Genomic DNA, 26,395 nt, shown 5'->3' on the forward strand with positions numbered 1-26,395 from the left:
TTGTTTAACATGTATATAATCTTTGGCATATCCCTATGCCATAATAGCATGCTAGGCTACTGCCTGATGGCTCAGAGTAGAATTTCTTTTTCTAGCCTCTTGTTTGTGGGCTATAATGGTTATCCCAGTTGAGTCTTCCAAAGGTATAACAGACAATATAAAAACAAATCATATAACTGTCATGATGTTAATTATATCTTATAGATGGGGTGAGGAACAGAGGTAGAAACTCAGAAAAATAAAATAAATTCTGGTATCAATTATAATCTTCAGGCATTACCTCCAGGAAGTAGACTTAAGCACTAAAATAAATAAAAATATAAAAGTTAAAAATAGTTGAATGTTAAAACCACTTTTGGTCTATATTTATAGACCAAATAATAATAATATTATTTATTATTAAATAAATAATATTAAAACATATATATTATGTTTTATAATATATAAAACATAATATATAACAATAATATTAAAACAATAATAAATTGAGTTTCCAAGCTATATTCAACAAAACACACCTTATTCCTATATACATTCAAAACTTCAGAATTTCACCAGGAAAAACATATTTGGGAATTTATAAGGTTTTATGAAACCAAAAAGTTGTCAAGTTTGAAAATAAAAGCAGAAAATGTGTTTCCTGGTGCAGGAAGGTCTGTTTCTAAATTGCTAGAGAGCTAATTGGTGATTCAAAGGTCAGTGATAATAGTGATTACTTTTTTTTTTTTAAATGCCTACAGCCCAAGTAAACAACAGCAGACTGTGATAAGAGCATTTTATCACAGACACTCACCTCAGAGAGCTTCTGTAGGGGAAACTAGGGTAAGAAAAATATTTCTGGGCATCCATGAACTCTACACTGAGAGTGTCATAGGTCTAGTCTCCAAAAGACCCAAATGTACACACATCATTTACCAATGTTTTTTCTGTCTCTTACTTGACTGACAGTAATGAATATGTATATATATTATTATTTGTTTTAAATTGTAACAGTCTTTCAAATTATTTATTAAGCATCTACTTTGAATAGAACAATCTCTGGACTTCATCTATGTCCAGCAACTCATCTTTCTGTAAGATCACATTTAACTCTGAAACTCACACTACCTCAGACCTCCCGCCTCCCTCTGGTTGTTGTTCATCTTAGGACCACTAACATCATGGCATGATATATTGACTTGCACATGAATTAGATTTAAGTGAAGCTGAGTTGCACAAAATCATCAGTCTCACTCTCTCTACCAGAGACAACTTGATGTCTTACCAAGCACTGAATGCTCCACAGCTCCTGATTCAGCAGCCTTCTTGGCCATTGCTACAAATTGTTTTCATCTGCCCATTCCACCAGGGAAAGTCTTCAGATGTTGGAAGCAGACATCTCCCTAACTCACTAATGGTTTGTGGCCTGTTTGTTTAGCCTGGTTTAGCCTGTCTGCCGAGATGGTTTTATTAGGATTTGGCCACTGCACATGCTACAGTGTCTTGGAACAACAGGTGAAAGTTGAGTGATGGGTGGACACCAAAGGTAGATGAGCAATTCTGAAAAGGACTCAGTAGCTCTCACACCAGAGGTACTAGTCCTCCCTGAACACTCCATACTCCCCCTCCCTCTGATAGGAAAGGGTGGAAGGTGGACATCAGGGAGCTCCTCTCAGACTCTTCATTTAGAGAGGGCACCCAGGACAGCTATCTCATCATTTCCCACCTGGCTGTGTACTCCTGTGGACTTCATCACACTCTTGCTCTCAACGCATACTAAGTATTCTTTCCTCCCCCTTCTCCTCCACTATGGGTTAAAAGCTCAGAGATAGAATAGGTATGATTCAAATCTGCTTTGCCCCTGAAAGGAAAAAAAAATCTTATTCTCAACCAACAGTTTGATTCACAAAGTCAGCTGGGGTGAGTGCATTCAATTTGTAGTGAGACAATTTGGGTTTGAATCCTAAGGTTGCCACTTTCTTGCTATAGGACCTTGTAAAAATCATTTCTCTTCTTTGTGCCTCAGTTTCTCCAGTTTAAAATGGGTATGATGATACCTTCTTTACCTCTCTTACAAGGCTGTTGTGAAGTTCAAGTGAGATATAATGGATACAAAGTGTTTTGTCAACCATAAAGCACTATATAAATGCCAGCGATCACTTGCAATATAACTGCTAAAAATCAATGCCTGATGAGTCTGAAATGCCTTTCTCATAGTAGGCGTATGAATGCTTATGGAGTCAGTTAGCTCCTCCCTGACAGAACTCTCTATTCTAAGCTTCAAGCTCTCCTCCCTGATGAAATTCCTTATCTCCTATTAATTTCCTCAATATACACCTAATAGTTGACTATAAAACAGAACTGGAGAATGCCGGAGCTGCCAGGGACCTGAGGAATCATCTTTTCCAAATGCCAAATTGTATAGGGTAAGAAAGTGAGAAAGAGAGGGAAAGTAACTTAATGGAAGATCATACTATAATAAGTTGCAAAACTGAGACTTGAACTAAACCCAGGGCTCTTTTCATTACCTTACTTGCCTTGAAGTGTCTTAATTGTTCCAGAACCGAAGTCTTCCCTCAAGCCTGGCTGAAATATTAGGGAACTCATTATAAATTAAACCAAAGGCAAACAATTTAATGATATATTACCTTCCTCCCCTACAGCAAAGGATTAGGAAAGAAGAAAGACATTAGGAAAGAGGGTATATATGTATGTTCATGCATTAATGGAAAACATACACATAGAGAGGGAGCTATTGATAGTCTGAGGGGAATTATCAACTATGTCTTGCATGCATTATATGCAAGGAAGAGTTAAGCAAGAATGAATGGTTGGGCAACTGTCCAATTTCTCCCCAGGTAGTCTTTCACTTTTTTACTTTACTGCTTGGAATTGATGTTATAAGTTTGCCTGTAATAGTCCATTGCAACAAGTTTCAGAGGGAAATAAGAAAATTCTTTCAAAGCCAAATGTAAGTCATTTTTATTCACTTTCCCAGGTCATCTGTAGCACAGTTCCTGCCATTAGAGTGGGTTCTCAAAATCAGGCAACACTAGTCTAGTCAGAGCATCTTATTTTTATAAACAGAAGCCAATGCTGTCAGGGTTTATGCTTCTCCAAAGATATTTCTACCTAAATGAACGAATTTGACTATTACGAAATGAAACATATTCCACAAATTATCTGCCATTTTACCTTATGTCCCACTGTGTATTAGGCCATTCTATATCATGGGACTGCTACAAAACCTAATGCAATTTGAAGGGGCATTAATAGTAATTCAGGGCCCCAAACAAGGTATGTCAGGAGAAGGAATATTTCTATTGTGCTCGGCAGTGGTAAGGACACATCAGGAGGACAATGTTCAATTCTGGCTTAGGGATTTAGATAGGACTTTGACCAACAGAAGCATATCCAACAGAGAGTAATAGGGCAAGGGAAATAGAAATCATGTCATATAGTAGTTGTTGAAGAAATCAAGAGAATTAGCCTGAAAAAGAGGTCCTTAAAGGGGTCATGATAACAGTAATAGCTAATACAGTACTTTAAGGTTTGCAAAATTAATTCTGTATGATCTCATTTTGATTCACACAACAACCCTCTGAAGGAGATACTGTTATTTTCCCATTTTACAAATGAGAAAACTGAGCCCAAGAATGGTTAAGTCACTTATCCAAGGTCACATGGCCAGTAAGTATTTAAAGTGGAATTTGAACTCAGTACTTCCTGACTCCAAGTCTAGTAGTCTCTCCATTGTATCACCCAACTGCTCTCAAATGACCAATCTTTAAGTATATGAAGGATGATCATGCAAAAGTGGAAAGAGACTTAGCTCATATAGGCTCTAGTGAGACAAAATGAAGGTCAATGGATCAAAGTTAAAGGAAAGTAGATTCTAACTCAGTGTAGAGAAGACCTCAATAGAAATCGGAGTCATCAAATAATGGAATGTGTTGCTTTGGAAAATGTTGTTGCCATTACTGGAAGTATTTAAGAAAGACTGGATACTTCTTGTTTTGACTGGCCCTCTTGTCCAGGATGTTTCAGATGAAAGTAGAGAGGCATGATAATGCGAAAGTCCCCTGGTACTCTGATGTTGTCAGCTCTCATTTGAAGTATTATGTTCAGTTCTAGAAACCACAGTTTAAAAGGACACTGATAAACTGAAGAGTGTCCAGAGTAGGGGAACTGCGATGGTAAAGTCTTGAGGTCATGTCATATGAGGATCATTTAAACTGGCATGTTTATGGGGGTGGTGGGAGGCAGAGAAGAGAGTATTTGTCATAAGTAAGAGGGATTAGATTTGTATTGTTTGGGCCCAGGGACCAGAATCACAAGCAATGGGTGAGAGTTGTAAAGAGATCAATTTACTCTTGATGTGAGGGAAAATGCCCTAACAATTCCATTCGTACAAAGGGCAACGAGCTGCTTCTAAAGGTGACGGGCCAGTCTCCCTTTGAGGGCTTCAAGCCGAGGCTAGACAATGACATAACAGGAGAGTGTCACAGTGATGATTCCTTTGGTGTGTGGCTCTATGGAATAGATGGCTGCTGAGATCCCAGTTAGCTTGATTGCTGTGCTTCTGAGACTTGAAAGCAAAGATTCCTTCTCAAGTTAAGATTCTTTGGTTAGATTTGGAGTTGATAGGGATTTGAACATTCATTTAGTCTAACACCACGAGGGGCGGAGACTTTATTTACATTTTTGGTGGGGAGGTAGTCAGCATTAAGTGATTTTCTCAGGGTTACGCAGCTATTAAGAGTCTGAGGACAGATTTGAACTCTAGGGCTGGTGCTACATCCATTGCACCCCTGGTCAGAGACTTTAAATAATCTGATACAGGTCACACATCTAGTGGGTAGAAGAGTTAAGGATTCAACACTAGGCCCTCTGGTTCAAGATCCAACATTCTTTCATCTGTACTATGCTAAAAATTCAGAATTAAATATTCACTAGGTATATATAAATCTCTGATCATTGAGGTTATATGAGACAGAGGAGAGCGTAAGACTTAACCTGCTTATAAAATATGAGGACTGAACTAACTTCTAAAGTCTCTTCCAACTCTAAAACTATGATCCATTTTTTTTCCTTTTAGTGTCTTGGCACCACCGAAAAGCAATGGCACTATAGTGAGAAGTTGCTGTCTTTTTAGTCTTTTCAGTCATGTCTGACTCTTCATGACCCCATTTGGGGTTTTCTTGGCAAAGATAATGGAGTGGTTTGCCATGTCCTTCTCCAGTTCATTTTACAGATGAGGAAACTGAGGCAAACAGGGTTAAGTGACTTGCCCAGGGTCACACAGTAGATGTCTGAGGCTGGTTTTCACTCCAGGCCTGACACTCTATCCAATGAGTCACCTAGCTAGCTGCCCATAGTGAGAAGACCCAAGTTTAAACACCACCTCTGATATTCCTACCACCTATATAACTATAGATGTGTCAATATCCGCGGGTCTCATTTTCCTCATATTTAAAGGGAAGCAGTTGGACTCAAAGGCTAGCTTTAGTTCCATGACCCTCAGATCCTCTAGCTTTTTCTAAAGAAATGGACTAATTAATTCTTAGCTTCCTCCAAGTTTCATCTCAGATCCTGCTTCCTAAAGGAAGCCTTTCCTTATCCTCCCCAGTTGCTAGTCTTCTTTCATTCCTCAGATTAGCTTATATTTCTTACCTGTGTAAATGTCATAGTTCCCCACCAGAAAGTAAGCCCCTTGTTTGGGGTATTGTTTTTGCATCCCAAGAATATAGGACAGTGCCTTGTACTAAGCAGATGCTTCATAAATGCTTGATGGATCTCATTGTGAAAACTTGAGCTCTTTTACCTCTTTGGATCTATAAGCCAGTATATTGGAGGTAGGGAGAAGTAAAATTGGGGAATCCAGATGGCAATTAATGACCAGTGCAATCCTTAGATCATTGTCATAAGCTTTACTTATTTATGCAATTGCCAATTTTATTTTTTCAATGCTTATTTTTTAGATATAAAGAAATCAGACCTGTACCACTGACTCCACAGGCTTTGTGACTAAGAGATTCTGAAGGAAACATTGCTTGGGTATTTTTAATTTGTATCATGCTGACTTTATAATCCTTGCTGGGCTATAGGTGAGCCTTATTAAAGTACACAAATTTAAGTAAAAATCAGTAGTGTCAGAATGTGAGTAACCATTGCTATTAGAGACTCTCTAAGAATTTCAGCTACAATCCTGAAAAACCAGAAATAATGACTTAAAGGTAAGGAGAGAAGTGCCTCTCTACTCTGTGCTACAGTATCAAAGAAACATGATCACAAAAGGTTTCCCTGATGGAATTAAAACTACTCTCTGAAGACAGAGAAATCACCGAGGAGCACAACATCAGAGGATTGTGGGGGAAAGCATTGGATCCATAATGTACTCTGTTTCTGTGCTCAGGCTTTTACTAACAATAAAAACTGGAGGGAAATCGCATGACAAGGGATCCGTAAGGCAGTAAACTTTGTCAGAATCATGAAGAGTTACCATCTGGTGTCAGCCTGGATTTATGAGTAAACTCAGAAATGTTTTTAAAAGCTTGAAAATCATTATACAAATTTAAAGAAAATTTCCCACCCATCTCCCCCAACCCCAGCAAGCTACATAAATCTATAAAAGCATATAGTGAGATGTTCCTGTGAAGTATTAGGGAAGCAATTGCATGCCAAAGGCACCTCGTAATTCTCACCTCCTCATCCCCTTCCTACTTGCTGCCCCCCCCACCAAAGAGGAAGCAAGCTTTTGGATGATTATCCAAAGAGAGAAGATCACTGAATTTAGAGTCAGAGAATGTGAAGTTTAATTCTGGCTCTCTCACTGCCTCTGGGATCCTAAGCAAATCATTTCTTCTCTATGGGCTTCAGTTTCCTCTTCCATAAAATAAAAAAAAAAAAGTTATACTTGATGACTTCTGCAGTTCCTTCCATCTCTAAAACTATGATCACTTAAACAATAGACCCAGATTTTCCAACAGTAATTCAGTCCAAGGACTAAGAAATGCATAGCAAGTTGCCATTTTTTCCTTGGGAATTTTCAATAGCACTTTAAAAACTTCTGATACACGTCAAGAAACAGCTCAGTTTAAGTGTGCATACATAACTGAAGAATAAGAATGTATTTAAATTCCCACCTACATTTTTCCCCCTTTGCTCACTTAGATGTAGCCTGGATAAAAGTTTTTTGGGTAGAGAAGCTTTTCTCATACAAATTGTTGAGAGAACAAAAGTTAATAAAAGAAAGTATAGTGTTGATAAAAAAAATGTTACGCATCTTTCTCATTAATTATCTAAATTTCTTCCAAAGTGACTCCCAGGAACCCTTATATCACCTTGCACATAGGTACTCAGAGATTGTTAATTGATTTATTGGTTGATGGCAACCATAAGGCATATGGGAATAATGGCCTGTACAAATGATATTAGCCTGAAATTATGACATTATCAACCACACACACACACACACACACACACACACACACTCACACCTCTAAAACATTTGTAATCTGATTCAATAGAATAATAAAATCTTAAAAAATTTTCAGATGAATTATAGAAATAAAAATATGGCAATATAAAATTTTAAGTTGACAATAGCTTCAGGCATTGGAAACCTGAAATGGTCTTTTAATTATATGTATATGTATATACATACATATACATATATTTGTATATATGCCTATAAACAGAAGACTAAAGCATCTTACAAAAAGACCAACTATAATATAATTAAATACTGGAAATAATGTGTTATATTATTAATAGCAATGGAATTAGATTCAGGATTTAAGAGTTTGGGTTGGCTCTGAATATTAGACTGTGATTTAACTTCACTAAGCCTCAGTTTCCTCATCTATACACAATTGTATAAAGGATTTGTAATTTCATCAGCATAGGTTTGGTAAATAGTACCACCCATGCAGGTCATAAACAATCTATAATTTAATGGATTGGAGCAGGAATATGGATACGGATGGGGAAATGGATAGGGATAGAATAGGGATATAGATGGGAATGAGATGCAATTGGATGGGAATGGGGATGGTGATGGGGTAGAGGGATAGAGATTGGACCTGTGATTTAATGGGTATAAGGAATTCCTTATACTGGTACAAGTTGGCACCTTCTCTGCAAACTAGTCTGAGAGAGTTGCACTGGGCACTAAGAGGTCACAGGCCTTGCCTAGATAATAACAATAAAACGCAATAATAGATAACTCTATAAGATTCTCTGGGGTGCAAAAAAATTAAACCTCCTGCCCAGAACAATATATCTAATTAAGTTAAGTTCAAGTTGCACTCACTCCAAGCCCAGCACTCTTTTGATTATTCCATGCTGCCTTTTTCTTATCTATAAAATAGTGATTATATATGTGTGTGTGTGTGTGTATGTATATATATATATATATATATATATATATATATATATGTGCTACTTGTCTCACAGGGCTGTTATTTGTAAGGATCTTGGGAAACATGACATCAATGCAAATCATTATTGTTATTATGGGGCTTATTTGTTTATTTTATAAACAATATTTGGAAGATTACTGTCTATTTAAGACTCAGTCACATATAGATGGCATTTAATATACATTTAGTGAATGAATGAAGCTCTTTGAAAAAAATTAATTTGTTCCTTGGACTGTGTTCATTTTAATAAGAGAGGTGTTCTCATCTTATTAAAATAAAAGAAAAACTTTCCACATAGAAAGTACGGTACCTTTAAACAGGGTCAGTCCATGTAAATTTCCTTTGATTTTAGTCAGTTTCAGTTCCATCTGTCAGGCCCAACCTTCTATACATGCCGTTTTGAAAAGTGAAAGTAAGGATTCCACTTTACAGAGCTCACAGGCTGCCACTAAAGTGATCCCTAAAGTGATTAATACATAAGAAAATATATTTTACAGTTGTCCATGTGAGTAAAATTTTGAACAGATACTTTAAGGGATTTGAATGGTTTTCTAACTTCTAACTGATGGTATTTGTATACTCTGCAATTTATGAAGGGCAATATTTCCTTACTGGAGGTGACTGTGAATACAGAAAATACTTCATATTTATGAACAAACTTGGAATAACCTCTATATCAGATCAAATTATATCACTTTTAGGCAAAGAGTGGCTCAAGGAAATGGTGTTTATGCATGATTTTACATCTCCAAAAGGCACTTGGTATAAACATTCATAAGCACACTGCAAAAAAAAAAAACATTGATTACTGTAACATGATTTGTAAAATGGTATTTAATTTACTTAATAAGAGAATTTATAGTATCTTGCTAGTGAAACAAGTACAAGTCACTAGCAGTCTTGAATTGGATACAAGTGGTGGAAATGATGTTTGGAAGAAATGGCATAGACATGTTAGCAGTACAGATTTAGAACTGACAAATCCTGAAAGATCACATATTCCAATTCTCTCATTTTGTAGATGAAGAAACTAAGACCCAGAGAAAGTAAAATGACTTGCTCAAGGTCGCATAGATACGGCTCAGATTCTAACCCAAATCCTCTGACTCCTAATCCAATGCTCTTTCCATCACATCAAATTTTTATTATGCTAATTTATTTATGAGTTTTCAGGCTTTTCACCCTTATCTTAGGGGTTGAATTATGTTTCTATCAATTAATCATATGTCATTTTTAAATTTGCAGGTGTCCCCAAAAGTAGAAAAAATGTAAGTAAACAAAAAACAAAAACAAAAACAAAAAGCAAAGCAAAGAATGCTCTGTTTCTGATGAAAACATTTCAATTGTCCAAATAAGCAATGTTTCAAAACAGCTTTTAATAATACTCCCAGTTTAGGTTACACACACAAAGATATATTTTGACTTACCTCATGGTGTACTAAAGATAAGAAAATGTCACTTTACAATTCATGATTATCTATACAGTGTTATATAAAACATAAACTGAATTAAACTCCAAACTCACAACATAAAACACAGTCACATCATTCACATCATTAAACTTGGAACCATTGATTTGGGTCTTCTTATTGCTGATAGGAGTTAGGTGAGTGTGAAAAAAATATTTTGTAACATGATCAAGGGAAGGAGAATCAAGATCAAGGGAAGGTGCTGAACTTGTTGAGATACTCATTTCTCCCTTTTTCATGTGCTCTTTTAGCCTTAAGGTCAAAGAATATCATGCACTAGTACAGGAAATGTGCAACTTTTGACAAAATTGTTAGTATGCATGCAAATGTATACAATGGTGATGGGGACCAAGTGAACACTAAGGGACTTAACAAAACTACTTCATTGCTAAATTTCTCTAGGCATTATCTGCATTCCTGAAAGTTAATTTTGGTCACTGAGTGTATCCTTTATCTTTGGAGTGTCTGTCTGAGGTCAAAATCTAGGTATGAGTTAAGAAGTCCATTCTGTCCTAGGTTATAGACCTAAACCACTTGATCACACCAAATAACTTTAAACAACCTAGTGTCTGGCCTCGCTGTTAATCTATTGTCTGATGTGATATAAGAACTAGACCACTCTTCAGAGACACAGGAAAGAGAAAAAATCACTTGGAACATTTCTTCCATATCTATCAGACTATGGGACTTTGACAGTCTCTCCTCCAATAGATCTCACATAACACTTTATTTTACCCCCCTATACACTGATCATGCAATATTGCATATCATATATAGTGACTTTATCTCCCCCCAACACCTAATGTAGTGTTCTTCATATAGGAGGCACTTAAGTGTTTCTTTTTTTTTTATTTTTAGGCAATTGGGGTTAAGTGATTTGCCTAGGGTCACACAGCTAGTAAGTGGCAAGTGTTTGGTCTGAGGCCAGATTTGAACTCAGGTCCTCCTGACTTCAGGGTCGGTGATCTATCTACCGTGCCACTTAGTGTTTCTTGAATGACTAAATGAGCATATATTCAGGTCAAAGTAATAAAGTCGAAAAGAACAAAACATTGGGGTTAAACACAGCTTTAAAACTTCCATTATTTAAATGCATTTTAAATAAAGTGTCATCTCAGCAGAGGATAAAGTGCTTGACTTGGTGACAGAAAGACTTGGATTCAAATCCCACCCGTAATACAGAATTGCCAGGAGAAAGCCCATTGAGTAGAAGGGAAGGGACTCATAGCTGGTGGCAGTAGAGTGGCTTCCTATAGAAGTTGAAATTTGAACTGAGTCTTGAAAGAAGTCAGGAATTTCAAGAGGTGAGGAGGGAGAGCATTCCTGGCATGGAAGAAAGCCAATGAAAAAGCACAGAGATAGAAAAAGTGTTGTGTAAGCGGAAGAACCAGCAAGCCAGTATCATGGGATATAGAGAGGGAAGTAAAATGTGAGAAATCTGGAAAGAATGGAATATTCCACATCCTGTATTCCTTTATCTGACCTTTATAATGCCACGATCTCCTGAAATGCCATGGAAATAACACCTGGACTTACTCTTGTGTTCTAGTCTAGATTCAGCTAATTGGCTATGTGACCTTAGGCAAATCATTTCCCCTACTTGGGAGACTTGGGAGAGTTTTTTGTTTTTTTTTTTTTTAATGTAAGTGGGATTTCTAAAATGATCTTCACATTTCCTCCCAGATCTAAAATTCTATGATAATCTCCCAAAGAGCTGTTTTAACTCTCTTCTGGGCTAACCACCAGCAAAAAAAAAAAAAAAAAAAAATAGCGGGAAGGAATGTTCCAAGGCACCCAACTTAAGCCGAATCAAAAGAGGCAGCAGCAAGGATTAATATAGCAAGCCTGGCTCAAGGTGATTATGAATATACCTTCTCTCCCTAGAGAACTTGCTTGTTCTCCTGATAAAGGGAAAGCCTATTTGACTATAACACAGAGTAAAGTTATTTACCAACAATTTTTCCTCTAGATGCTATCCTGCCAATTCAGGTCTCCAAGGTCCAATCCTTCACATTCACATAAACAGAGCTTCCTTCTACTTTAAAAATAGCCTTATACTACTTTAAGTATAGTAATTATGGAATGGAATAGGGATGTGGTAGTCAGGGTCACAAAGAGAAGAGACAGTAGCTCTGTAAGACCACAGACCTGGGTTTGCTTTTTACACTATTCATTAATCCATGAATGCCATTAGCATTCCTACTGACTATGGAGTACTGGGTGAAGCTCTGAACCGTGTATTTAGATGAGCAGCTCTTCTGGGAGTTCTTAAATGTATCACATGGACAAGGATACCCTAGATGAATGTATAAAAGTACTGAGTAGAAGTTGGAGTACTGGGCTAAAAGTCAGGAAGAACTGGGTTTGAATTTTACCTAAGATTTACTAAGTTGTGTGACCCTAGGCAAATCTCTGATCATTAGTCAGTGATTCAATAAATATATATTCATGTACCTACCATGTGCCAGGCACTGTGCTAGGTGCTAAGGACACAAAAAGAGGCAACAACTGTCACTGTACCCAAGGAGCTCACAATCTACTGGAGGAGAAAACAAGTAAACAAATATGTATAGACTCATCATATACAGAATAAATAGGAAGTAATTAAGAGAGGGAGGGCACTAGAATTGGGAAAAGCTTCCTGTGGAAGATGGAATTTTAGGTGGGACTTCAAGGGAGCCAGGGAAGTAAATAGGCAGAGATGAGGAGGGAGAGCAATTCAGGGATGCAGAACAGCCAGAGAAATGCCCAGAGCCAACATTTCATGGCTGGCATTCAGGTGTAAGAAGACTAGAAAGGTAGGAGGGGCTAGGTTATCAGGGCACAGTTTCCTCTTTTGAAAAACAGGAATAATAGCACCTACCTCACAGAGTTGGTACAATGAATGCAGGTGATAATGTATGTGAAGCAACCTTCAAGCTTTGAAGTGCTATATTTCTACTCTTTATTACTGCTATTTTTGTAAGGAATTGGAAGCCTCCTTCCACAAATACTGTGGCATTTGCCAGTTTTTTCTTAACCCCTTATGCCATTGTGAGTTTCTCTTTGTGTCACATCCCACGCCTCCTCCCTTCCTCACTCCTCCTCCTATCTCCCTATCTTCTTCCCAGTCTCCTTGTCCCTACATGGGTCGCATCAAGTCTTAAACTGGAGAGACAATAATCAGAGTTTGGAAAGGAACATGGGGAGCAGAGAGTCTAACACATATCTAAACAGAAATATCCTCTACCACATCCCAACAAGTAGCAATTTATCCTCCCGTGGTAGATAACTCACAACCTACTATGGCAGCCTATTCCACTTTTAGACATTACTAATTGTCAAGCAGTTTTTCCTTAGATTGAGCTTCTCCTCAAATCTTCTTCTCTTCCTATATCTTTTATATTTAGCCTTAAATCTGCCTTTTTGCAACTAATACCCTATTTTTCATCAGTCACAAGTCAAGGAGTTTGTCAGGGTATTTCTGGGGAAGCCAGGAGATTCTGAAGATTAGTTGACTATAGCACTTAAACATTTTTATGAGCATTTTTCATACAGTGTCTCATGTGATCTTCACAGAAACTCTGTGAGATGGGAAAGACTAGTATAATCATCCCAGAATACAATGGCCTACCTTGAGAGGGGGTAGGCCTCCTTGGAGGCCTTCAAGTAGAGGTTAAATAACCAGTTATTGGGTGTGTCATACTGAGGATTCCTTTCATAAATGAATTGGGCTAGAACTCTGTTATAGTGGTTTCTCTGATTCAATGATTGTCATTTCATGAATGAGGAACCCTGTGCACAGGAAAGCCAAGTCATTTGTCCAAGTTCCCACAGACTGAAAAACCTAAGACTTGATTAAAGACCTTCTCACTCCAAATTCAATGTTCTTTCCACTTCAATGTGCTACACTATGATTAATTTTGTGACCTACAAGTGAAAATGAGTCATTTTTTTTTACCTTGGCCACCACTCTACCAGCTGACCTTTGAAGGTCTGATAGTGATATCAGTTGAAAGTTTTTTTTTAACATCCAAGTCTTCACATTGGTTCAAAACTTAGAAGGAAAACACTAAATATCATGCATCCTAGATTGTCCTATATATGTTTTCTCTTCCATTAGAATTGTAGGCTGCTTGAAGGGCAGGGTCTGTCTTAATTTTGTATCTGTATCCCCAGCACTTAGGATAGTGATTGCCACATAGAAAATGCTTAATAGTGATTTATATTCATTCACTCATTGAATGTTCTCAGCAAGACTCTTTATTAGGCCATATGGCTCATGACACATAATCTGTACAACCTTGTAAAATTAAGAGTTTTGCATTTATTGTCTATCGTTAGCTGGTATTAAGCTCAGGCCCCACTGGGTTCTAGGTTGGCCAACAAGGGAACCCGCTTGTTCTGCCAAAGAGTCCTATAGTTAGATGATATGAACCTCGCCATTTATTTTAACAACTGAAGTGCCAGATTTTGTAGAAACTGGTTGTTGCTTAGCAACCTGCCCACACTGTGTTTCAGACTTGCTACCTTAAATATCCCTCTGCAGCAGGAGATTTTTCAAAAGTTTTATTATGGATTTTCAGAATGTATTTCCTAAGGTTGCTAAATGACAACACAGCTGCTGGTGGGTGCTTCATGCCATCACTGACTGGCACCTTGGCTCCAAGGGTGTTAGATACCATAGTGATGCGGGCACTCCAAGAAGTATCCTTTGGGATGACCCCTTAGAAGGATAGAATTTGGCAAGCATATATGAGCTAGGAGGGAAATAAGTGAGCACACATGGGACCAGAACAAGCTAAAGGAAGTATTTGTTTTGGGATGAGGTGTAGAATGTGAGAATGTACAGAAGAGAGTGGGAGTGTAAAGAATGAAAGTGTGAACACATAAGAATATCTCTCTAAATTTGTATCATCTTAGCATGGGATTTTAAAGTAGGAAGGGGTTTTAGAGATCATCTAGTCCAAAATCCTCATTTTAAAGATGAAAGAATTCAGGCTTACATAGGTGAGATGACTTGCCTAAGGACATATTGGTTGTGTCAGAGTTGGGATTTGAATCCAGGTCCTCTGGCTTCAAATCTAGTACTCATTCTGGTGCAACACGCTGCCTCTCATCACATCTATGTGTGTGTGCAGATATACAACATATACATATACATATGCATATTTGTAGATATATATTTGTTATAGCTCATATGGAGAAATTATGATTGGCCACACGTGAAAGAGGAGAAACATTGCATTTGAGGGCTTTGCAGAATCTCTCGGCAACTTTATATCCAGTACAAATGACATCTTCAATAGAGTTAGACTTTGATGAAGCCCTCCTTACTGGGGAGAAGCAGTATGAGCTGGTTGTGATAGTTACTCAGGTGACTGGTGTGCTGGATACTGCAAAGATTTCTGGGAAAATAAGGGTGTGCACTACATTAAACAGTGATAAAAATGCACACTATAGAGGATAGAAACTTGAATGTGTCCAGTTTTTAAGCTACAGCCTGTTCCCTATGTCAACATAATCACCTACACCCAACAAGCTCCAAACAGTCACATTTCCATTGACAGGAAACATTCTGTATTGAGTTGGTGCATTATTACTTTTTTTTTCTACCTCCTATTAACTCTCATCCCACTGATTCATGACACACTCTGGGATTAATCTGGAGCTGTGTCAGTGGGCTGGAGAAGCTAGGGCTGATGCAAGAACTACTCAAGGAACAATTGAAATCACCATAAAAATGCACTGAGAAATTCTGGTGAGAGGAGATACTCCCCGAATAGAAAAGAGAAGGTACTTCCATTTTTAAAAACAGGATTCTGTCACTACACTCAGATATTCAGTGAAAATATAGACTTTTGTTTATCACTCCTAAGACACTTGAAGACTGGCATAAGACTAAAAGGCAAATGGTCAGCATCTAACCCTTTTAGGAAGGCATAAAATTGTCTCTTCAAGCAGTGTGAAGGAGCCACACAGAGTCAAAAAGTTCTGCATTTAAGTCTTACATCTAACCAAATGATTTTGCGACCCTAGCCAATTCTCTAAGACCACAAAATGCAATGTTGGAAAGAGTTATCTCATCCAAGAATTCTCTACCACAATGAAATCGCAGGTGTGGTCATTATCCCTATCTAAAATCATCTCTAAGTAATTAATTTCCTATAAAAAATGAAGCTTCTCACTGTTGCCCTTGACAGATCAGAAAAAAAAAAGGAGGGTCCACTTTCATCATGAGAGGATGAAGTACACTACTACTTAGAGTTGATCTACATTGTAATACCAGTCAATTTTATTAAGCTGTTTTAAGAGTAGGATATATCATAGCAATGTACAAGGCAATTTAGAACAATTACAGACTCACTCGAGTGAAAGAGGATGCGTAAAGTAAGGCAAACAGTTGTCACAGTCAGCTCAAAAATCCCCCTTTTAAGACTCTGGGGCTTCCATTTCTCAAATCTACTGTGAAAACAGATGACAAAGCATCCAAGTGCAGCCACACAAATATTCTTTACTCTGCTACAAAATGTGCTCTTAAGAAGAGGGTTTAAAATCCATTGATTTATTTAATAATAATTTGTCTGGCTTTTCTACAGAGCTGTAAGATGTGCCCCACTTTTGAAAGCTAGAAGTATCCAAGTAATGGAGAAAATATTGGATGAGGAAGAAAGAGAATAATAATTTATATAGTCCCTACTTTGTACTAAACATTGATATAAGCATTTTAAAAAAAATATATATAAATACCATCTCATTTGTTCCTCCCAATAATGCTGTGAGGGAGGTGATATTATCCCCATTTTACACCTGAAAAACTGAGACAAACAGAAGTTAAATGATTTGCCTAAGGTCATACAGCCAAGGCTGAATTTAAACTTGAGTCTCTCTGACACTAGACCCAGCATTCTATCCACTCTGCCACCAGCTGCCTTGTTGGACTTGAAATCAAGACCTTGGTAGGAATCCTAACTTAGATATTTACTAGCTGTGTGACTGGTATTGGGAAAATCATTTGGCCTTTGTAGGCTTCATTTTTTTTTCCATCTTTAAAATGAAGGGTAAATGGACTCAATAACCTCTAAGGTCCCTTCCAACTCTAAATATGTCATCCTATAATTTTCTCATTTAATCCTTAAATCATCTCTGTTAATTAAATGATATACAGATACATATATGTATATGTGTATGTACATACATTATATATGTATATACATACATATATGTGTATATATGTATGTGTGTGTATATATATACACATATATATGTGTATATATATATATACATACATACACACACACACACACATATTATCCCCATTTGATATGAAGAAATTGAGCCTGAGGGAGGTTAAGTAACTTGCCCGGGGTCACAAGGATGCTAAGCATACAGGACAATGTTTAAACCCAGGTCTTCCTATTCCTAGTCAAGCACACTAATCACTACACACTACCTTTATTTACTTACCTCAACACTTAAAGACAAAATAATGGCAAGAATACTTTTTCTGAAGTGATTATAATATGAAGTAGTCCACATAAGACAAGCTATTCTAAGCAAATAAATAAAAGGCATTTAGGAAAACTTCAACTTACCATATACTTACTACTAACTCAACTCAGATTTTTTTTCCCTACAGTATTTTAAAGGTTCTACTATTATGACTAAGGAAAATTAAACCAAGAAAACAATTAGCAAATTTATATTTAGCAAAAAACAAAAATGTTCACTGAATCTTTTGGACTAAGAATGCTTTTTACTTAATTTTTTGCAATTGATAGCAATAACAAATGACCATCAGTACTCAAAGTTACGATGGAAGTTTTTCAATAATCAAAGAAAATTCATATTGCATTTACTAAAATATTCTAAGGCAGGAAAAGTAACTTATAAATAAGCTAGGAGTTAGACCTGAGTTCTAGTCTGAGGTTACCATTAATTAGTTGCATAGCATCAAGCAATTAATTCTCCTTTATGACACTTCATATGTAAAATGAAGGGGTTGGATGGGGTGATTCCCAAGGTCCTTTTTAGCTCTAACATTATATGATTTAGAAGGAGTTTTAACAGTAAGGGTTGGCTTCAAATTTTTTTTTCTAAAACCCTACTTAACCAAAAATATTCAATTCAACTCATTCTTATAGTATGTATTTAATCAAGTTTTACTATATCTTAAGAAAACTCAGAAAAAAGAAAAACCTGATTGAGAGTTGATCAAATTTCCAAGAAAAGTCTAAATAATAACAAGCCCATGACAAGATATATTATGACTACAGAACTTTTTTGTTAGCTTGTGTACTTAATACTTTTATATATAGAGAGAGAGATTTATTTCCTCTGAATTATTTTGCTGCCATACAATGATTTCTAGTCATTTCTGAAAATTCTATGAATTCACCCTCTTAATTAATTTTTTATCATTCTATTTTCTTTTCTCTTTTTCTTAGATTAACCAAGGATTTATTAACTTTGTTAGCCTTTGAAAAAAATAAAAATAAAGAAGTAATTCTTAGTTTTCATTATCATCTCTAGGGTCATATTTTCTTTTTTATTTATGTCTAATTACGTTAAATATTTCTCCTTTGGTATTTATTCTGAAGATGTTAATTTGTTAATTTTCTGATCTTTGTAATGATATGCTCATTCCATTGATTCTCTTTTTCTTGTTTTAACTGTATCCCATAAGTTTTGGTATATCATCTTATTGTTATCATTGAACATAGCTACATCTGTGTACACAGGTATTTTAGTTCTAAGGCTTTAATGAGGTTAAGTTCTGTCATTCACATTTTATCATTGCCTAAGCAATGTTCCCCCTTAAATTTAAGACAGACTTTTCCCATGTGAGTGTTACCCATAATGTCTCATCATGCATGGTATGGAAGTTACCCTGATTTCTGAAGGACAATGTTAGTAGATCAGAGGTTCTAGCTATTCCTACTAAGATGGATTGGCTTTAAGTATAAGCTAGTGACAAATTATATTTTGCCCAAGGACTAATGTAGCTATGTTCAAGTAGGTTATCACCATATGATTGGCCATCAGATGATTTTCCTTTCCACAGGAAATATGAAGATCACATGCCAATAAGATATGAAGGGGCTATGATCTGCACTGAGAGAGGGAGTATAGTATTTGCATCAATGAAAGTACAGATCTTACTATAGCTGACTTGACCATGGGCAACCCAGTTATACTCTCTGAGCCTTAGTGCCCTCATCTCTAAAGTTGATCTTTGAAGTATCATTAATTCAGTGACTACTATGTACTAATGTGCTAGGAAATGAGGATACCAAGAGAAGTGAAATAGCCCCTGACTTTAAAGAATTTACTTTCTAAGGCTAATATTTGTACACTTTGCTTCATAGGTATATTATGAAGAAACAACAATGTATGTCTTCAAGCAGAATAGAAATGCTAATATTTGTTGTGAAGAAACAGAACTAAGGCCAAGTATATTGGCTGAGGTTCAGAATTTCTGCTAAGCACTCCAATTTAGTCCCTCATTCTAAATCATTAAATTCTAGTTGTTACCATCTTTTTATATATTATGTTTCTTTATCATTAATTAATTAATTAATTTTATTTGATTACTGTCACATATAATTCTCTGGGTGTAACACACTATTGCATAAATACATACATACATATATACACATATATATTTACTTATAAAAATAAAAATTTTTCTTAATAGCTTTAAGACATTTTTATGTTAAGATCATCTAGGAATTTTTCATACATGCAATGAAAATGAACTATACATTTTGATGATGACATGTAGAGTAATTTTAATTTCATTATTATACAAAGAATTTCCAAGGAGCTATTGTTTTTTTTTCTGCAGTATTTATTTTTTTTTATTTTTAGTTTTCAACATTTACTTACACAAGATTTTGAGTTCCAAATTTTCACCCCATCTAGCCCCTACCCCCACCCCAAGATGGCATGCATTCTGAATACCCCTTCCCCTAGTCTGCTTTCCCTGCTATCTCTCCCTACCCTTCCCCTTCTATTTTCCTGTAGGGCAGGATAGATTTCTGTACTCCATTTCCTGTATTTATTTCCCAGTTGCATGTAAAAACATTTTTTAAAACATATTTTTTAAACTTTGGGTTCCAAATTTTCTCCCTTCCTCCCTTCCCACCCACCCTCATTGAAAAGGCAAGCAACTCAATATAGGCTATACATATGCAGCTATGCAAAACACTTCCATAGTAGACATGCTGTGAAAAACTAACTCTATTTTCCTTGATCCTATCCTGCCCCCCTCCATTTATTCTATTCTTTCTTTTGACCCTGTCCCTCCTCAGAAGCATTTGCTTCTGATTACCCCCTTTCCCAGTCTGCCCTCCTCTCTATCATCCCCCTACTTTCTTGCCCCCTTCCCCTCCTATTTTCCTGTAGGTTAAGACAGATTTCCATACCCAATTGTGTGTGTATGTTATACCCTCCTTAAGTGAAATCCTATGAGAATAAGATTCACTCATTTTCTCTCACCTTCCCCTAGTTCCCCTCCACTATAAGAGCCTTTTCTTTTCTGTCTTTTTGTGAGATAATTTACCCTGTTCTACCTTTCCCTTTCTCCTTCTCCTAGTGTAATCTTCTCTCACCCCTTAATTTTATTCTCCAGATATGACCCCTTCATCTTCAACTCACCCTGTGCACTCTATCTATCTATCTATCTACATATATATATATATATATACACACATATATATATATACATAAATATAATTTTTCCCTCCAACTACCCTAATACTGACAAAGGTCTCATGAGTTACAAATATCATCTTTCCATGCAGGAATGTAAACAGTTCAACCTTAATAAGTCTCTTATGATTTCTCTTTCCTGTTTACCTCTTCATGTTCCACTTGAGTCTTGTATTGGAAAGTCAAATTTTCTATTTAGCTCTGGTCTTTTCATCAAGAATGCTTGAAAGTCCTCTATTTCACTGAATAACCATTTTTTTCCCCTGCAGGATTATACTCAGTTTTGCTGGGTAGGTGATTCTTGGTTGTAATCCTATCTCCTTTGCCCTCAGGAATATTATATTCCATGCCCTGCGATTCCTTAATGTAGAAGCAGCTAAATCTTGTGTTATTCTGATTGTGTTTCCGCAATACTTGAATTGTTTCTTTCTGGCTGCTTGTAATATTTTCTCCTTGACCTGGAAACTCTGGAATTTGACTACAATATTCCTAGGAGTTTTCCTTTGGGTACCTCTTTCAGGAGGAGATCAGTGGATTCTTTCAATTTCTATTTTGCCCTCTGGTTCTAAGATATCAGGACAGTTTTCCTTGACAATTTCTTGAAAGATGATGTCTAGGCTCTTTTTTTGATCATGGCTTTCAGATAGCTCAATAATTTTTAAATTCCCTCTCCTGGATCTATTTTCCAGGTCAGTTGTTTTTCCAATGAGATATTTCACATTTTTTTCTAATTTTTCATTCTTTTGGGTTTGTTTTACAGTGTCTTGATTTCTCATAAAGCCACTAGCTTCCAATTGCTCTATTCTAATTTTTAAGTAAGTATTTTCTTCAGTAATCTTTTGGACTTCCTTTTCCATTTGTCCAATTTTGCTCTTTAGGGCGTTCTTCTCTTCATTGGCTTTTTGGACCTCTTTTGCCATTTGGGTTGGGTTATTTTTTAAGGTGTTATTTTCTTCAGTATTTTTTTGGGTCTCCTTTACCAAGCTGTTAACTTGCTTTTCATGATTTTCTTGCATCACTCTCATTTCTCTTCCCAGTTTTTCCTCTACTTCTCTTACTTGCTTCTCAAAATCCCTTTTGAGCTCTTCCAAGGCCTGGGACTGATTCATATTTTTCTTGGAAGTTTTGGATGTAGGAGCTTTGACTTTGTTTTCTTCTTCTGGTTGTATGTTTTGATCTTCTTTGTCACCAAAGTAAGATAATATAGTCTGACTCTTTTTGCACTGCTTGCTCATGATCCCAACCAATTACTTGAGTTTTAAACTCTTTGTTAAGGTAACAATCTGTTTCTAATGTGGAGAATGTACTGTCCCAAGCTTTGGGGGTTTGTACAGCTGTTTTCAGAGATACTTCTAGGGACTGAAAAGTGTCAGTTCTTCCAAGGTGCTATGATAAGGGACAAGGTGTTTCCTCTCCACAGCCACAACAAGCTCCACCAGGCCAGCACTCCTCCTCACCCCGGGACGCCCCTCAGAACTGTGACCCAGATCCAAGCACAGGCAAAGCAAGAGATTCCTGCCTCAGCCCTGGCAGAGAGATCTTTGCAATCTCCTTCTGATCAGTCACTAGATTCCCCCTCAGTCTGTGGGCAGGAAGCTCAGAAGCCAGTCACTGCCCTCGGGGTAGCTGGGATCTAGCTTCTTCTCTCACTGTAGTAACACACTTTTCCCACTGATCTTCTAAGTTGTCTTTGGTGTTCAGGGGTTGAGAAGTCTGGAAACCACCACAGCTGCCTGTGATTCAGTCCTCTGAGGCCTGCTCCAGGGTCGGTGCAGCCTGCATGCCCACACCGAACTGTGCTCCTCTCCCAGCCCAGAGCAATATACCTTTCTGATCAGCCATCCAGGGTGTCTTTGGCTGGAAATTTGTTTCACTCTATCTTTTTGTGGGTTCTGCTGCTTTAGAATTTGTTTACAGCCATTTTTTGTAGGTATTTGGAGGGGTTTGGGGGAGAAATGAGAGTGATGCAAGAAAATCATGAAAAGCAAGTTAACAGCTTGGTAAAGGAGACCCAAAAAAATACTGAAGAAAATAACACCTTAAAAAATAGCCTAACCCAAATGGCAAAAGAGGTCCAAAAAGCCAATGAAGAGAAGAACGCCCTAAAGAGCAAAATTGGAGAAATGGAAAAGGAAGTCCAAAAGATTACTGAAGAAAATACTTACCTAAAAATTAGAATAGATCAAGTCACTGCTTTCCCTCTGCCATCTTGGCTCCGCCCTCAGAGGTCTGTTACCATCTTTTTAAAAAAATTTGTTTTTCCTTAAAAACTTTCTTTCTTTATCAATCCTGGCTTCTTTACTCATGGTTATAAGTGATGAGGATTCCCTCAGATTTCATTTTTTTTTAAAAAAGCTAAATACATCACCCCAAATTATTTTCCTATGTATCTCTACAAGGTCATTCTTACACTGCTGCATCATAAAACAAAAATGAGACACTATCCCTCAGCAAAAACAGTTTAATTTCAAAGTCAAACAGCATGTCTCCACTTCCAAAATGTAGATTCATAATTTCTTAGACTAGAACTGTGTGTCTTGTCCAACGTCTTCATTTTTTTGATGAGGAAACAGGTCCAGATAGTTTAAGAGATTTGACCAAGGTCATACAAAAGCAAGCCTCAAAGCTGGAATTTGAACCTAATCAAATCCAGTAATTTTTCCACTATTCCTCTCCTCATCACCAAGGGACATTACGTCTTCTGGACTTCTGTAATTTATAGCCATAAACACTAATTTCCTTCAATATAACCATTAATATTTTTGTTATTGAAATCCTCAGGCATATTTTCCAGATTAGCATAGGATTGATTCTCCCACCTCTGCCTCCAAGCTTGCCCCCTAAATGGACTCAAACCTGGTAGACACATTACAATCTATTTCCCACTAAATACAAAAGCAAACATAAGCTGCTGAACATAAATAATGGCATTAAAATATAACCAATTCCCTGATAAAATGAGTAAAGCCCAATTTTTATAGATAGTCTCATTACTGTCACATTCTGACATCCTTTTGAAAGGTTTAAATAAAAGATATAGTCCTATAACTTTCTTTTAATGTTGTTTCCTAATCTCAGTCATTTGAAATTTTAAAAAGACACAATAATGGACTTACACAGAAATCATTTCCACAAATGTTAGAGGACGTCTTTATGGAACTCATTAGCAATGATGGAAGATTTCAATAATAATCCACATATCTAGTAGCTGCCTATTCCACTTTCCACTCTACTGATAAACTTGAAGTTGTAAACTGTGTCCCACTAATTAAATCAACACACATAAATATGCTTACGACACGTGTTTTCGAAGCCTGATTAAATTGTTTTCACAACTCTTTTGGTAGACAGGCTTTTCTTCATACATCATAGATGCCAGTAACTTCATTTTCTCTACTGAAAGATGAGACTACCATTATCAGTAGCTCTAAGACACAGCTGGTAAATTAAGACTGATTACTGTCTGTTCCAACTACTTCAGAGAAGAGGAACACACTAATCTACCTGACACCTCTGTTCGCATTATTCAAAAGTTGGAATGAAGTTGCCTCTCCTAGAGAACTGATGGATAGAAGAAAATATCTCGTTCCTTCTGATTAAGAAAAGCCTCAGAGCAGCAATTAAGGATGACCAATGGATATCTTTTACAGCTTTTCTTCCGAGATCAAGTCATTTTTCAGAGAATCATAGAATTTTAGAGTTAGAAGGGACCTTAGAGATTAAATAACCCACTGCCCCATTTATAAAGCAATCCCTTCTATAGTATTGCTGGTTGGCAGTTTGCCAACCTGTGTCTGAACACTGCCAGGAATGGAGAATTTACTACCTAAGTAAGACCATTCTAAATTTCAGACAACCTAAGTTAAGACAACAAAGGTTGCTCCTATGTTGAGTTGAAATATACCCCCATGTAACTTAACAGAATCACAGAATATTTCAGCCAGGATCTAGTCCAATCTCCTAATTTTTCACATGAGAAAACTGAGGCCCAGACAGGCTATAAACAATACCACCATTCAGTATCTGAGTTGGATTTAGAATTCATATCTTCTGATTCCAAATTCAGTGATCTCTTTTCACTACATTGTATTGCATGGACTCCATTAATTTATTCAGAACAAACATAAGTTCTATCACAAACTAGAACTATAGCTTCTCAGAATTGAAAAGAACTTGAGAAATCATTTGGTCTAAAATAATTCTGAGCAAGAATCCTCTCTACACTATCCATGACAAATGATCAACTTGCTTTTGCTGAAGACTTTGGTGAGAGCAAACTACAAAAATGAAAGAGGCCTTGCCCTTTGGATGAAGGCATAGTCCACTTGCCAAGAACCATTCCACTAATTATTAGGAACTTTCTACTTAGCCTAAATATTTTGTGTGTGTGTGTGTGTGTGTCTGTGTGAGTGTGTGTATTCCACCCATTGCTACTAGATTCCCCTAAAGATCAAGCAAAAAAAAAAATATATATATATGTATATATAAAATGTGTGTGTGTTCCTTCTTCCATATAGCTACCCTTCAAATACTTGAAGGTAGCTTTCATATCTTCCTTCAATCTTCTCTTCAAATCTAAAAATTTATAGTGTCTTCAATTGTTCCTGAGATACAATGCTCTCGAGGAACTTCACCATCCTGGTCACCTTTCTCTGAATACTCTTCAGCTTATCAAATGAGGTAATACTTGTAAAAGGCCTTAGCATAATGCCTGGAACATAATCGATGCTATAAAAGTGCTTATTTCCTATCCCTCCTTTCAACCTTATCAATATCCTTCCTAAAATGTAATGGTTAGAATTGTATAGAACACTGTCAATACAGTCTGGCCAGGACAGAGTACAGAAGGATATTATTACTCTCTTAATCAACCTAAATGCATGTTAACTTCTTTCACTGTCATATCACACTGCTGATTCGTATTTAGCTTGAAGTCCTCTGAAATTCCCACCGCAGTCTTGCAATTGTGAATCTGACTTTAGAAAAAATTGTAAGACTTTATATTTATCCTTGTGGCATCTCATCTTATTAGATTTTTAGCCCAACACTTTAGCTTGCCAAAGTGCTTGGATACTGATTCTGTAATCCAACACATTAATTATCCCTCCTTGCTTTGTGTCACATGCAAAGTTGATAATCATGCTTGGAAGTAAGGATTATTTCATTTTTTTTGTATTTGTATTCCCAGAACCTAACATGTAATGGGTGCTCAATAAATATTTGTTGATTATTTGCTTGCTATACCTTTAAGTCATTGAGAAAAATGTTCAACTGCACAGGTTTAAAAAAAAAACACATCCTTAAACTGTTCAACTAGAGACTACATATTTTCTATGCAGACATTGAGTCATTTATGTCCAGTCATTCAGTCTGTTTAGAATTCACCAAACTGTATATTATCTAGGCCACATCTCTTTGTTTCCTATAAGAACACATGAAGGATTTCATCAAATGCTTTGCTAAAATCTTGGTTCACTAAATCTACAGCATTTCCTCATCAGGCGATAGTTCATTAACTGTCAGAAAATGACATGGGGCTATATGTGTATCACCCCTGTTCCCTACTTTCTTATCCTTTCTACTGGCTTATAGTTTATAGCATCCATTCTCTTTCCATTAAAAAAAATGACCATGGTTGTCCTTTTCTCTCTTATCTTCATCCTGTATCTCATCTCTCTGCCTTTGTACTGGATGACTCCTATGCCTGAAATCAACACTTTCTTCACCTCTACTTATTAACTCCCTCCCTTCGAGATGAAGCTTATGCACTACCTTTTATATGAAACCTATGAGATACCTTCTACATGAAGCCTTTTCCTGATCACTTAACTG

This window comes from Vombatus ursinus, unplaced genomic scaffold, assembly GCF_900497805.2.
Source record: "Vombatus ursinus unplaced genomic scaffold, bare-nosed wombat genome assembly UNPS02014841.1, whole genome shotgun sequence".
Lineage (NCBI taxonomy): Eukaryota > Metazoa > Chordata > Mammalia > Diprotodontia > Vombatidae > Vombatus > Vombatus ursinus.